Raw genomic sequence first — 13,176 nt, forward strand, 5'->3', positions numbered from 1 at the left:
GAATAATTAGGCAGACAAGAAATATTCTTACAAATAATACAGAAGAAAATATGTTACAAAAATTAACTTGGCTTCTCAAAGACAATGCCCCTCCTATTCCCTCATTGTAAGCTCTAAATTTGTTAATACTGTGTGGTTTTGAGCTGCTTTTAAGTTTCAGAGTTTCTCAAAGGAATGGGCTTGGCATTTTATAGTTGCCTGGGAAGCACTGCCCATGCTTATGATTCCACAGAAATATTTTTAGTATGATGGAAAACTCTCTATCATTAATAGCTGCTCTTAAACCAGTTCCTTCATAAGACTCACGCTCAGTTTCCTCCTGTCAAGGCGCAGAGCTAAGAACACAGTTCCTCGCTTTCTTAATTCTTACCATTAATAGCAAAAAAAAAAAAAAAAAAAGCCCTTTTTTGGTTTGTTTTTTCGTTTGTTTTTTTTTTCTTTTTTTTTTCCCTGTACTGACATTAAATAGACCCTACAGAACACAGACATCTCACACTCAGAAACTGCTCACTGGTGTGAGCAGATGTCTGAGGACGCCTTCCGCCTGTCCCGAACCGCCTGGGGCGGATCTTAACCCCGGCTTTCCAACACCTCCTGTGAATTCCGGCCGAGTTACTCGCGTTTATGCTCAGGACTCCCAAACCTGTTTGTCACACCTCTTCCACTGGGCTCGGCGCGACCGATTCTATCATTATTTGAACTAAAGAAAGCCACTGACCCCCTGACCGTGCAGCACCCGGGCTGCCCCGGCCGCTTCCCGCGCCTTTGTCACCTCAGAATCCTCCTGCCGACACCGCTACCCTGCCCTCCCTTCCTTCTCTCCTCCCAGTCCCGCTTAGGCAAACAAGGCTTGTTATAAGCATCTAGCGAAGAGGAAACCTCTAGGGATGCTGAAAAGAGAAATTAAAGTGTATCTAAACTCCTAAAGCGCCCGGCGAGCCCCAAACACGCTACCAGGGTGCCGCCTCGCCTCCTCCCTCAGACCGGGCTGAGTGCAATTTGCCCACGCAGGAGAAAAGAAAGAGGTGCCCTCAGGATTTTACCTTAGGTTCACCTGTTTTAACTCACAGACCTGCTTCTCATGCTTTATAACGCCAGCTTATAGTTTTTTTTCTAGTCTTCACATCATCTGATAGAGAATAATTAGCAATGTGTAAGTGGGTTCCCCCTCTCGAAGTAATGGAACAGTCCACCGGGTTCCAGGCGCCGGGGCTCCGGCGTTTAACCCCTTTCCTGCCGATCCCAAAGAATCTGCCTGACGGAGGCGCGGTGGGATCCTGCCTCGGGGCCTGCTGCGCTGGAGCACCGCGGGCAGGTAAGGGTAGTCGGTCTGCAGCGAGGCAGCGACCACCCACCCGCAAAACGGCTTAAATATCATAAATCTGATAAAGTCATCCAATATGTCTTCGTAGTGTTGTGGAAACGTGTGACAATGTTTCAATAGTGATTGGTTAAACTAGGGGGGGTGTGTGTTGTTGCCTTTTTTGTTTGTTTGTTTGTTTGCTGGTTTGTTTTATGATTCCCAGTGGAGAATTTTGTAGATCCAGTATAGACGGCACCTAGCTGTCCGCCAGGCGAGCAATCTCCTCGTCCCTGCAGACGGAGCATTGTCCTTGCTCAGCCGGAGCGGATGCTTTCCTCAGGTGGGCTCAGTCGTGTACGGAAAATCACGCTGTGAAAAGCAAGTGTCCATAAAGGAGTCGGAGGAGTCCTGCAGCTTTACTCATGTGATGGGACAGTGTCCACTGGGGCACACGCCCACGGGGTTTTCTCTCTCGAGGCTTTGGAGGATGCAGCCTCCTCTTACCCGTTTATCCTAAACTCCCGACCGCACGTTGCCCTCTTCCTTTCCCCGCTGGCTGAGTTACGAAGAAAGTACAGCCTTTCCGAACCGCCCAACACATATCCCCAATTGAACCTGTCATTTTGTCCCAAAGTTGAGAGTTGAGGCTTGTGCAGACCCTTGCCTTTTTCAGGAGTCAGGCTGTCTGGGCTCTGTAACAAACTTGCGGCTTGATGTCAGTGGAGATACTAAGACCCATTTCAAAGACATTAACACCCATTCCTTCACCCGTAGAATTGTTTGTAAAGACATTAGTACACATCTTTCCCACCAGTCACCTCCCAGAAACTCTTCAGCAGTAACTGGAGACTTGGAGGTGTCCTGACCCTGAGAGCTGGGATCCCAACCTGCTTTTCCCAATTTAAGCACTTAAATGTCTAAAGTAAGATGGTTTTTGACATACACTCTTTCCAAATGCAGCTGCTGAGGGAGTAAAGGAAAATTGTAAATTTTGTACTTGCTTTTTAAAATAATGTAATGCAAAGGGTAATTTAGCTGAAATTTCTGGGGTTTGTCTTTTTTTTTTTTTTTTACGATTCTTTGTTTCTCTGTTCCTGCTTCTCCATAACTTCAAGTGGCGATTCAATCCCTCAGAAAGTTTTTGTAAAACAAAATAAAAGCATGTAAAAAGCCCTAGCATCTTCTCAATTCTTAGTCTCTTCAGTCTATTGCCATATTAAATACTAGAAACTCCATTTACCTTCCTCACATTATCTCCTAGGATCACAATACTGGATCCCTGTGGTGTTTACACTGATGTTAATGCCTACAATTAAATGTTTTCCTTTCTGTGTCTTCCATCTTTGGAAAAAAATTCCAAAAAATATTCCTTTTCAGAACCATTATTTTTCTTTCCTTTCTCTTTTATTCTCTGATTCTCGCAGGTTAATGGTCTGAACCATACTGAACTGTGTGGCAAGAGCCATTTACATTTTTTAGGAAGAAGGGAAAGAATATAGCTTAGAGTAAATGCAGTAGGAGATTGGTAATTTTATTCCAGTTTATTAAAGTTAATCCAAGTTATTAATTATATGGCCTGTGTTGGTAGCAAGGAACATGTGGCAGGAGTTCTGGCAGGGAAACTTCTGCAAGTTGCACGAGTGCACGAGAACATTTTCTAGAAGCCTCCCAAGTGATATGAATGGATCCACAAATTTGAATTCCTTGTCTGCTTAAGCCAAGCAAGGTGAGTTACTTGCGCTGGTATCTGACAAATCGTGTATATTGATATCATATTTTCCTTTAACATACTAGACATTAGAATATTTAAATTTATTGCAGCTGCATAACTTCTTGTCTGAAAAGTGTTTTACACTTTCAGTTTATGTTTCAACATCAGGCCTGGCTATCTAATCTAGAAAGCACACATGGTGTATGACTGCAAACATGGTTTTCAAAAGTGAAAGGAGAAGGAAAACCCATTTTGCAAAATAACAACAACAAGTCAGTTGATCACTGGGCATAAAAATTTAGATTAAGCAGTTAGTGGGCAATTCATCACTTGAAGTTCAGTCAGGAATCTGCTCTCACACTCATAGAGCTCGGCTTTCTTATGGGCAGAACAGTTCTTCCCCACTAGATGGTGATACAGGAGCAGCTCTGGCTTCCTTGTTTTTAGGGTAGCAGGTTCACCTCCCGCGGGTTCACATTCCCACTCGTGAATACTCTCTTGAAAGTACTTTCAAACAAACTTCTTCCTTGTTTTGTAAAAGCGAAGACTCTGGAAAGATTTTAAAGAATGTTGAACTTTACAAAGAAAGAGGAAGTATTCAAGTTACACAATGAATGTGCAAAACTTATTAGGACACTTTGGAGGAATATCTGTTTCAGAAATTTGACATTCTAAATGGTGTGAGTTAGATAGTCTTTTATCTAACTCAAAAAGAATGGTTTAATTCAGCACACAGCAATCTATCAATCCATATGGCATGAATGATTCTATGGAAGATCTTAATTATATCAGAGTGATATCTGTCAAACTGTTTTTCATTTGTAAAGACAGCAGCACAAGTTGAAGCTGTGGATTAGAAATACAGGTAGCTGTATAAAAAATACATGATATAAACTTTAGGCAACTGAATAGTAAGGGCTATGGGAAAATAATGGTGCATATGAAATGTAACTGGTAGCAGTTAAAAGTCTCACAATTCTTTCTCTGTGAAACTTAGAGTTTTTTAAAATAAGTGGGTAGAATTGTCCTCAGATGAGCAATTTTATGAATGTAGACCAGTTGCAAAAGAATTCCTCCACAGTTCTTGCTCCCCAGTGGTTTCAATGTTTCTTTCTCTGATTCTCTGCATATTATCTCAGTGCTTACTCTCCAGGCCTGATTCTTCTAAAAAGGTGGGAGTTATCTGAGATGCAAACTGCAACCATGAAAGTACAGCAAATGGAAAATAGGAACATTGAATAATAAAGTTAATTTGGAAAGCCTTTGTTTGTTAATCATTAGTGAGAGGCTAAGAAATTGCTTAGAGTAGTTTAGCAAATCAAAAAATAACTTCACTCCCTACACTGAAAAATTTAAATTTGCCATTGCAATTTTCCTTGTCAGCATCCAGTTTTAATTTCTGAAATACTAAGTTGTGAAAACACCCTGGTACAAGTTTTTGCTATTAGAAATAAGCAGAAAGTAAGACATCGTAGGAAAGAAGAGATTTTCCACTACGATTTTTTTGTTGTCAGTACGATTACTAATATTTGCTACCAAAACACCTTGGCTGAACCATACCTTTTCCTTCTTACCTTCTTGACAGACACCTTGATGTTGTCACTCATCCTGTCTTACTGTATCTCTTGTGATAGTTCAAATGTTCTTTTCACAACATTGATAATTAGGTCATCTTTACAGGTAGTAAAAAGTATTTTTCTTGAGAAATCTGTGATCATTTTTCTCTACTGTTATTGCCCTGAGTAGGATCAGATGACACAGTGGTAATATGTCCTCCCTGTCCTGTAGCTTCCACTGTTAGAAACACCAATAGAATTGCACTGGTGGATGAAAAATAAACAAATAGCACAAAAATCACTTGGAGATATTTCATTGAGGTTGTGGCAGGTATTTGCTGGAATTTCTACATATAATTTAATTTTTCCTCTCAGCTTGAGTGATACAAGTGCTTGGATATAAGCTATCACAAAATTATTGTGCCCATCTTTTTAGTCTGGGAATATGTATATTTTAACACATTTTTTCTAATGTTCTACCTGATTCTTATAATAATTTCTGCTTCTCATCCAGTTTCTATCTTTATTGATTACTGTACTGTTGCATTTGAGGAAGAATAATTGAAAAGACATCTAGACACATCCATGAAAACCAGAAAAAAATAATGTTTCAGAGTTCTCTTTCTGAATTAAAGGATTTTTGGAACCACAGTCTTAGACATCAGATTTCCACATATGAAATGGAGAGATTTAGCAAAGTAAAATAAAAGGAACATAAACCGTAGAGCCAGTAGGTTAAAGAAATAGTAAAGCAACAGCATTAAAAGAGTAGTTAGTATAGAAAGTTATTAGTGTTTAGCAAATAAATGATTTTTACACCTTTTAATTTTCACTTTTTATTTATTTATCACCTTCTGCCAGATTTGTTTGTGGCAGGAGTTAACTGATATTTGAAAATATTTTTAGTGAAATTTAAGAAATTGTACAGAGCATTCTGTGTATTAAGAATTGGATCCATGAAGATTACATGTAATAGAAAAATGAGGAGTGGTCTAGAGAGGTCCAAGAGATTTGTGAAAAATTATTTGACTCCAGAAAGCCAAGTTCATGCTTCCCTCTTTACTACTATTTATCCATATGTCCATTATTTGCATGTTTCAGTATCATTTTTACCCATTTGCCTGCAGTGAACATCAGGCTTTCTAGGCTGTAGTTCCAGGTATACTGGGAAAAATTTTATAATGGTAATTTTATTTCATGGTAGTTTTGTTTTTATACAGGAGGTACGGGAGTTTTACAGCTGAGAAAAAGAAAAAATATTTAGAATTTTATCTTGAAATAAACAGGTAATATCAATTCAAGTAAAGTGACAAAAGTAATGACTTTATGCAAAATTTGTACAGAAAAGTGCTGAGGAGCAAGACTTAGTGAAAGGCATTTAGAATCTAATTTACTAATCATGGTGATATGTAGAATTGTTGTTACGTATCATAATAAATAAGAATACTGTGACTCAGGACTAAAATCTAGTTTATGGTCTTCTGTAATGTGATTTGAGTCCCCATCTTTAAGATGGGCAAATGTGCATTGTATTTTTAAAATGTATTGTTACAAATTCCGTAATTAAAATTAATTAATTTTTCTCATTTAGTGTCTATTCTGTTTTATATCTAGCTATCTGGACAAATGAATTAACCTCCCTATCATATTTCCCTCTTAAGTAGACTCATTACATGCAATTTCACACATAATTTTCTTACTCAGTTAACAGAATCTGATAATCTACTTATTATATTGTGTCCTCAATGATAAACACACATATTGTTTATTTCCATTTTGAAACCCAAACAGTATTTACTAGTACTTTTGGTTAGCCTTGAAAAAGTAAGTTTTTCCATTTAAAATAAAGAAATAGATTAGAATAAAGATAGAGCTGTCTGTAAAATAACTGTGTTGTACTTTCTCTGTGATGTTGCTTAACTGACCACTGAGAAAGGGAAATATCTTCTTTCAGACCCAGTCACTGTTACCTGTTGAACAGTGTCGGTGCAAAGCTTGGAATTTTTTTTCCAGCAGCATTTTGACTTGGGCAATTTCAACCACTTGGAAGCTATATAATGTGAGATTCCTAGTTAGAAAGCTTCAGCTCTGTTGAATGAGAGCTGTATTCACACTAGAGTAGTTCAGTCCCTGTCTCATTTTCAACCCCTTCCAGTGCTTTAACAGAAGTTTCCCTTCTGTCTATTCAATGCTTCTTGCTGCTGTTGGCACTGCCAACTTCTCTGCTTTAACTCCAGGGATCCAGCTCCCAGATATTCCCAGCTACTTTCCAGTTATCTACTCTGAGGTGTAGGGTCTGTTTTCTAAGCCTTACTCTTGATTGTTAAAAAATCTGTTGTGTTTGTATGAAAGAGAATATACATGTTGTTGTTTATAATACTTGCTTAGTACAGAATGCCAGTCTCTATTGACAATGAGTCAGAAAACAACCCCTTCACCCTAAATAGCTTACAGTTTAAATAAACAGCCAAGAGAGGAAGGACTGAATGGGAAATAATGGAAGAGTAGAATAAGTGAACAGCTGAGTTTAATGTTTATTTTGTTATGTTATTTGTCCTTTTTTTTTTTATCTTACTTCTCCTTAAAATGGAGAGTATTTTGCTTTCCTATTATTTTTTGAACTGGTGAGAGGATCTGATTTCCCTGAGCCTTTAAGCTCCACATACAGATATTAAAGAAAAAAAAAATCTAAGTAAATACATTTAACAAGTTATTATTTTGATTTTGGAGAACAAATCTATACATGTTAGTAGACCAATCTTATTTCTGCAGATTGTTCTAGTGCACCAGCAGTTACTTTACTATTCACTATTTTTTCAAAAGTACAAAATCTTCCAAATAAACTATTTTAGGATACATATGCACTTTTAAATTGTGTCAGTTTATGCTAATACAATTTAGAGCAGATTCATTCTGATAATAGATAGTTTCGCAGAAAAGGATGAAAACAGTTTACAGCATCAGTCTTTAAGCATCATTTAGGGCCTGTACTGTGCCCAAAATGGGTAAGACTGCAAATACAAGGTCCATGGCCCAGACATACCCAGATGAGTTTCTATCTAGGGTGGTTTTCATACCTACACTCTTAGGTAATCATATAAAAATGGTGAGGAAAACTTCCCGCAGCAAAGTCTCAAGGAAGGTTAGTGGTGCAAATAATGGTTTCTCTCTTGCAAAGACAAATCACTCAGTGGGCAAAGTATAACTTCAGCTGGAGTAAAAAAGTTTAATTTGCATATTGCATGTCTGCAGTCGTGAACAGCCCTCAGAATAAGAAAGAAAAATGTGTTATGTCTTTTACTCAGGCAAAAGCCTATTTGAAAATTGTACACCTTAGTAGCTACTATAGACAATGTGATTTCTCTCTATCTGATAAACAAAAGAGCCTAATAAATAATAACATACTGCTTTATTTTCTGTTTCACTACCTAAGTGTATATCCTGCTAGGGAATTTTGTGGCTTGAAATGTGGGTTTTCAAAGAAAACTCTTGCTCATAGTTCTGCAACTGTTTAAGTTTTCTAAGTTTCCTTATTCTGATTCTGAGTAGCTATTGCATCAGACATAACAGATGTAATGTGCTATTATTGCCAAATCATATTATTTATCTCCTAAAATGTTCACAAATGATTAATTGAACAAGACATAAAAATAAATACAATAAAATACACAACACATTAGAATAATATTCAAATTAAGATGCACTTTCCAGAAAATACACTTAAATTATAGTATTTAAATGTCTTACTAAGACAGGAATTATATGGATCCTCAAAAAGGAACAATGGACTTAAAGGTTTTCTTGTTCAGCTGTAAATGATCTTGAGAAAAATTTAATGAAAATGTAAGTAAACCTTTATAGTTGTACCAGATATCCATTATTTTTTTTCTAGTATAATTTAAAAGTACAGGTATATAAACCAATTAAAAATATTCTTTCCTAAGACACTAACGATACAATAATATAAATGCACTTTGACACTGGGGTAAGTATTTGGTGATAGAGTAATAATTATATTAACACAGCTGGACAACTCAGCATTATTTTGCTGCTGAAAAATTTTGCACCTAAAATTTGCATCAGATACTTTCTAATTATAGAAAAGTTCTATTACCCTTAATATTATTAATTTTTAATATGGATGATTTGTTTTAGTGCTATGCATTCACTGGGTTTAAAAACCATGCTGTCATACTACATTGTTGGGAAACCCCATTAATAATACATCCATTTGTGAAGTGAGAACAAAAACAAATTAAGCAGATAAAAATAATCTGGCGTAACAGTAGTTAAGTCTTATTATTCAAATATGAATATAGAATATGAAACCTTATTAGGAATCACAGGCAAAGAAGAGGAGTAAGATATTATTCCTTATATTGAGGCACAGAAGCTTGCTCTGAATGGCAGAATCTGTAAAGTCCATAGTGGTGATAAAGAGAAAAATCACAAAGGTGCTTTCGTGGTCAGTCAGAATGAAACATTAGGCAAAGGTTACGAGGCAGATGAAATTTCAAACTAGGCTGAACTTTGGTAGAAATACAGCATATAGCAATATGCCAAATATTAGCAAGGTCTTGGAATGTGTTGACCACATTTGTTATTTAAACCTTAAGAAGGAAAACAAGCAGAAATGCATCAGACATTGAAGAGTCAGTATAGAGTTCTGGGAGAATTTGAAGATTAAAAGCAACATGATGATTGTGGTAATGAAATTATAGAACTCATGATTTCTAGGATGAAAACAAAAATACCATTAGTAAAAAAATCCCACAGTAAAGGATCATAATGGAAAAAAACTCTCAGGGTGCCAGCAGATCCTTAGAAAAAAATACTAACAACATCAAAGACAGAAATATTTCAAAGTGAAGAAGCTTGGAATAATAAAACAAAAAACATAGGACATCAAATGACAGATTTGCAAAGAAGGATAAGAGAGTATTCGTAGCTATCCTGAATATCTTCAGAAATATCATACTACAATTCAATAATCAAGCACAATGTTTAGATGTTTAAATAAAAGTATCTTGAGTAAGATATATGAAGTAGTATGTCCACTGTGTTTGAAACTGAAAAAGACTAAAATGCAGTGGATTTTTTTCAGTTTTGATGAATTGAATCATTAGAGTTTGGAGAACTTGAGAATCGGCAGAGAAAAATATGCTGCAAAACATGATACAGAAAGAGCAAGCTGTTGGAAAACATGATAACTTGAACAAAATGAACTTGACAAAAATATGAATGAACAAAATATTCTGGCTGTACAACCAAAGGTGGGATGGCTAGTGTTCATATATGTAAAGCGTATCTGAAAATGGGAAGGCAAACACAAGTGTTCGTTCTGAGCCAAAAATCAGAGCTCAGATTGCAGGAAGATTTATGTTAAGCATTAGAGGAAAAACCCAGAAAAGTAAAGGCAGTATTTTCACAATTTGATAATTTAAATACTGAAGTAGATGGCCTGGATAGATTTTAGTATCTTTATCACTGAATATTTAAGGACAGGTACTGTGGGCAGTTTAGATCTTGTCTTTGGGCAAGAGAATGAACTAAATAAATTTCCTTTCAATTATTTCTGATTCTTATATTTTGTATCTCCTTTCAGAATGAAGTCAGCTGCAAGAAAGAGGCACAAGGTAAATGAACATAGTTTTTATCTGAATTATTGTCCTATATTAATGAAAGTACAGATTTGCCCCATTATTTTAAAAACAGAAGACCTGCATATGTCGCTTCCAGTTGGAATACAAGTTTGCAACAAAGGAAAAACAAATTCCATCTCTCTAATGAGACACTGATGATAATAATTTTTAATAAGTCATTGCATTCTGGAGCTAATGGGATTTGTACCTATAGGAATGTATTTCATGTAGTTCCACAGTAATATAAGGAAGGTAAAGCTTAAACTCTTTTTAAGAAGACTGATTTTTTAATTAAAACCCTTCAGATTGTACCTCTTGTGAAATTATTTATTTCTAATGAATCTGCATTAGGCATTACTTCAGAGCATGACTTGAGCCCTAGACACTGCAATGGCTGTCTTGAGCCTTGTCTTGACTCTGGGATTACTTTTAAATTACTAAACGATGTTAAATGAAATTTAAAGTATGGAGCTACAGTTAAGAAGCATTTTTTTGCCATTTACACAGTGCTCATTAGTCAATAGTAAATTTTATTGCCTTTTAGCGGTTGGTTGGTTGGTTGGTTGGTTGGTTGGTTGGTTGGTTGGTTGGGGTTTTTTGGTTGGTTGGTTTTGGCTTGCTTTTGTTTTTGGGTTTTTTGGGTTTTTTGGGTTTTTTTCCCTCCAGACTACAGCAACTCATATATGATAAAAGTCTCTCTCAAGTTGAGAACTGTAAGGGGTTTGTTATCAAAAGCTGCTTTTGATTAATGTACTTGCTTTTGTTAATTTCTGTAACAGAAAGCTGTAAGCTACATTTCAAACACTATAAAAATGGTGGGATAGCTGTGATGGTTTAGGGACATAAGCAAACATGAAATTGTTCATGAAAATCAGGGGTTGTAAATTTTTAACTCCATTGATAGTGGTGATGACTTTATCATGTAGATGGGAATTGGAAGGAGCTCCCAATTTGTCTGCCTCCTTTTCATGTGTGTTTTGGGTGTATTCAATTTCAAATAACACATTTCTGTGTGTTCTGTCTGTTAGTTAAGGTGTGTATTTGATGCATTAGCTTGATGAGCTGTTCAGAACAACAAGGGGTCTGACTCAAAATCCAATACTGTTAGTAAAAATCTTCTGTGCACTTAAAGGAAATAGAGGTAGACCCTAAGGAGGCTAGCATGGCTTTCAAGAGCAGCTCTTGTTCCAACAAACTGTTTTGCATTTACATTGTATAACACAACCTTTGTATGTTTGTGATACTAGCGAAGACAAAGAGCATAGGGGTCACCACCAGGATGAAAACTCATGTTTTTCAAGTGCATGACTTTTATTTCTGCTACTAAACATTTTCCAATAAAAGAAAATAAAAACTAATGATATTTTTATTTCTTTGTATTTGGGCTTTTTACCTATGGTGATCATTTGACGTAGTCATCTAAGTAGCAATATTTAACTTATATTGTATTTTACTTTTCACAAATGAAGAGGATATACCTTGAAGGTGTTCAGGAAAACATTTTCTGTAGAATTATGTAGCTATTCAGTGCTGTTGTTTTATTCAAAGTGAAAAATGAAAAAAAGACACAATTCTCATGTAATATTAATTCAATTTTTAATTAATGCAGTAAACATAACTGCTGCCTGTCTCTAGAAGTTCTATTACTAGCACCTGTCCTCCTTCACTGGATTACAGATGTATAGGAAAGGTGATTTCTGTCTTCACTTCAGCAACATTTACAGTGTTTTTTTTTCCCAACAAGCATTTATGCCTTTCAGGTGTTTGCTGTGTCTCCTCTTGTCCTTGAGAATGGAAATGTGACAAAGCAACTAAATAACTTCCTTTCACAATTTTTCTCTATATCTTTTCTCATGACATTTATAATAACCATATTTTGCTCATTTTCATCAGCAGTTCTATAGATAATTTATGTATCTTAGTTAACTGTTACTTTGTGGTCCCTTTACTTGCACCAACCTTATGTATTTCATTTCCTTGTACTGGAATATGACTGTACTCTTTTTGATACATGTATTTATTTTAATGTACTTTTGCTCATTATTTAGAGTGATGGTGAAGATTTCGCATGGTAGAAAACCCAACTAATAACACTAAACAGGAAAAGAGATACCATGTAGGACTTCTTACCTTTCATAATTTGAGTATCTGACCTGAGAATTTAGCTGATCCCTTTGGGGATGACTCTGTTTATTTCCAGGGACAAAGTTAGAAAGTTTTCATAAAAAAGTTTTTTTCATGAAAAAGTTTTTTTCATAAAGTTTTAATTCCCCTCACCATCCTGATTTTCACATGTCCAAATGCCATTCCTTTAAGGTGTTCTTTCTTTAAAAAATTTCTTCCTACAACACTATTCTACTATCATATTATCATGATGTCATAATATATCATACTATCTAATTACATATTGGTTATATATATTACTTAAATATACATCAGAAAATCAATTAAATCAATTAAAAATGCATCTTTATTAGTTGTTTTTTTTTTAGTTTTGAAGCAACCAGCTCACTTACTTTTTTTCTGCTTTGCATAAAGGGTGCAGAAAAGGCTGAGCCAGCACACCAAATGTGGCTGAAATATGATGGTCACACAGCTCAGGGGACCAAGCTGGGCAGCAGAGTCATGAAGAACATCTGTCCTCATCACTGCTGATTTCACTGCTCTGCCCTGTGTCCCCTGCTAACACTGCCAGCACTTGCTTAATTCTTTGATGTGTTTGCTCTTGAAGGAATTATTACTGTTGATGTAAAACAGTAGTTTATGAAAAAATGTGGTTTCTTGTAACAAGAGGCAAAAGGAAAACTCTTACTTGGAAAATGCCTGATCTTATTTTTCTAAAGAAATTTTTCTTCTTTAAATTAAGTTTTAAAGATATTTTAGTGGAGTTTAACTGATTATATAATTTGTTTGAAACATTTTCTTGTTCCTCTTTACAATAATTCTACCTTGAGGAAAAAACTC

The 13,176-nt window shown here is 35.8% G+C and overlaps 1 long non-coding RNA gene across 1 annotated transcript; it reads left to right on the forward strand.

Annotated features, from left to right (window-relative positions):
* The first annotated feature begins 2,894 nt into the window (after positions 1-2,894).
* LOC106628422 (uncharacterized) lies at positions 2,895-12,956 on the forward strand. Its single transcript, XR_001331806.2, has 3 exons — positions 2,895-3,029; positions 10,176-10,206; positions 12,751-12,956. It is a non-coding gene; the product is annotated as an uncharacterized LOC106628422 (long non-coding RNA).
* The last annotated feature ends 220 nt before the right edge of the window (positions 12,957-13,176 follow it).

The sequence above is a fragment of the Pseudopodoces humilis genome, chromosome 4 (genome assembly GCF_049639895.1).
Source record: "Pseudopodoces humilis isolate 2021_Gansu_Grassland_sample_001 chromosome 4, ASM4963989v1, whole genome shotgun sequence".
Taxonomy (NCBI): Eukaryota; Metazoa; Chordata; class Aves; order Passeriformes; family Paridae; genus Pseudopodoces; species Pseudopodoces humilis.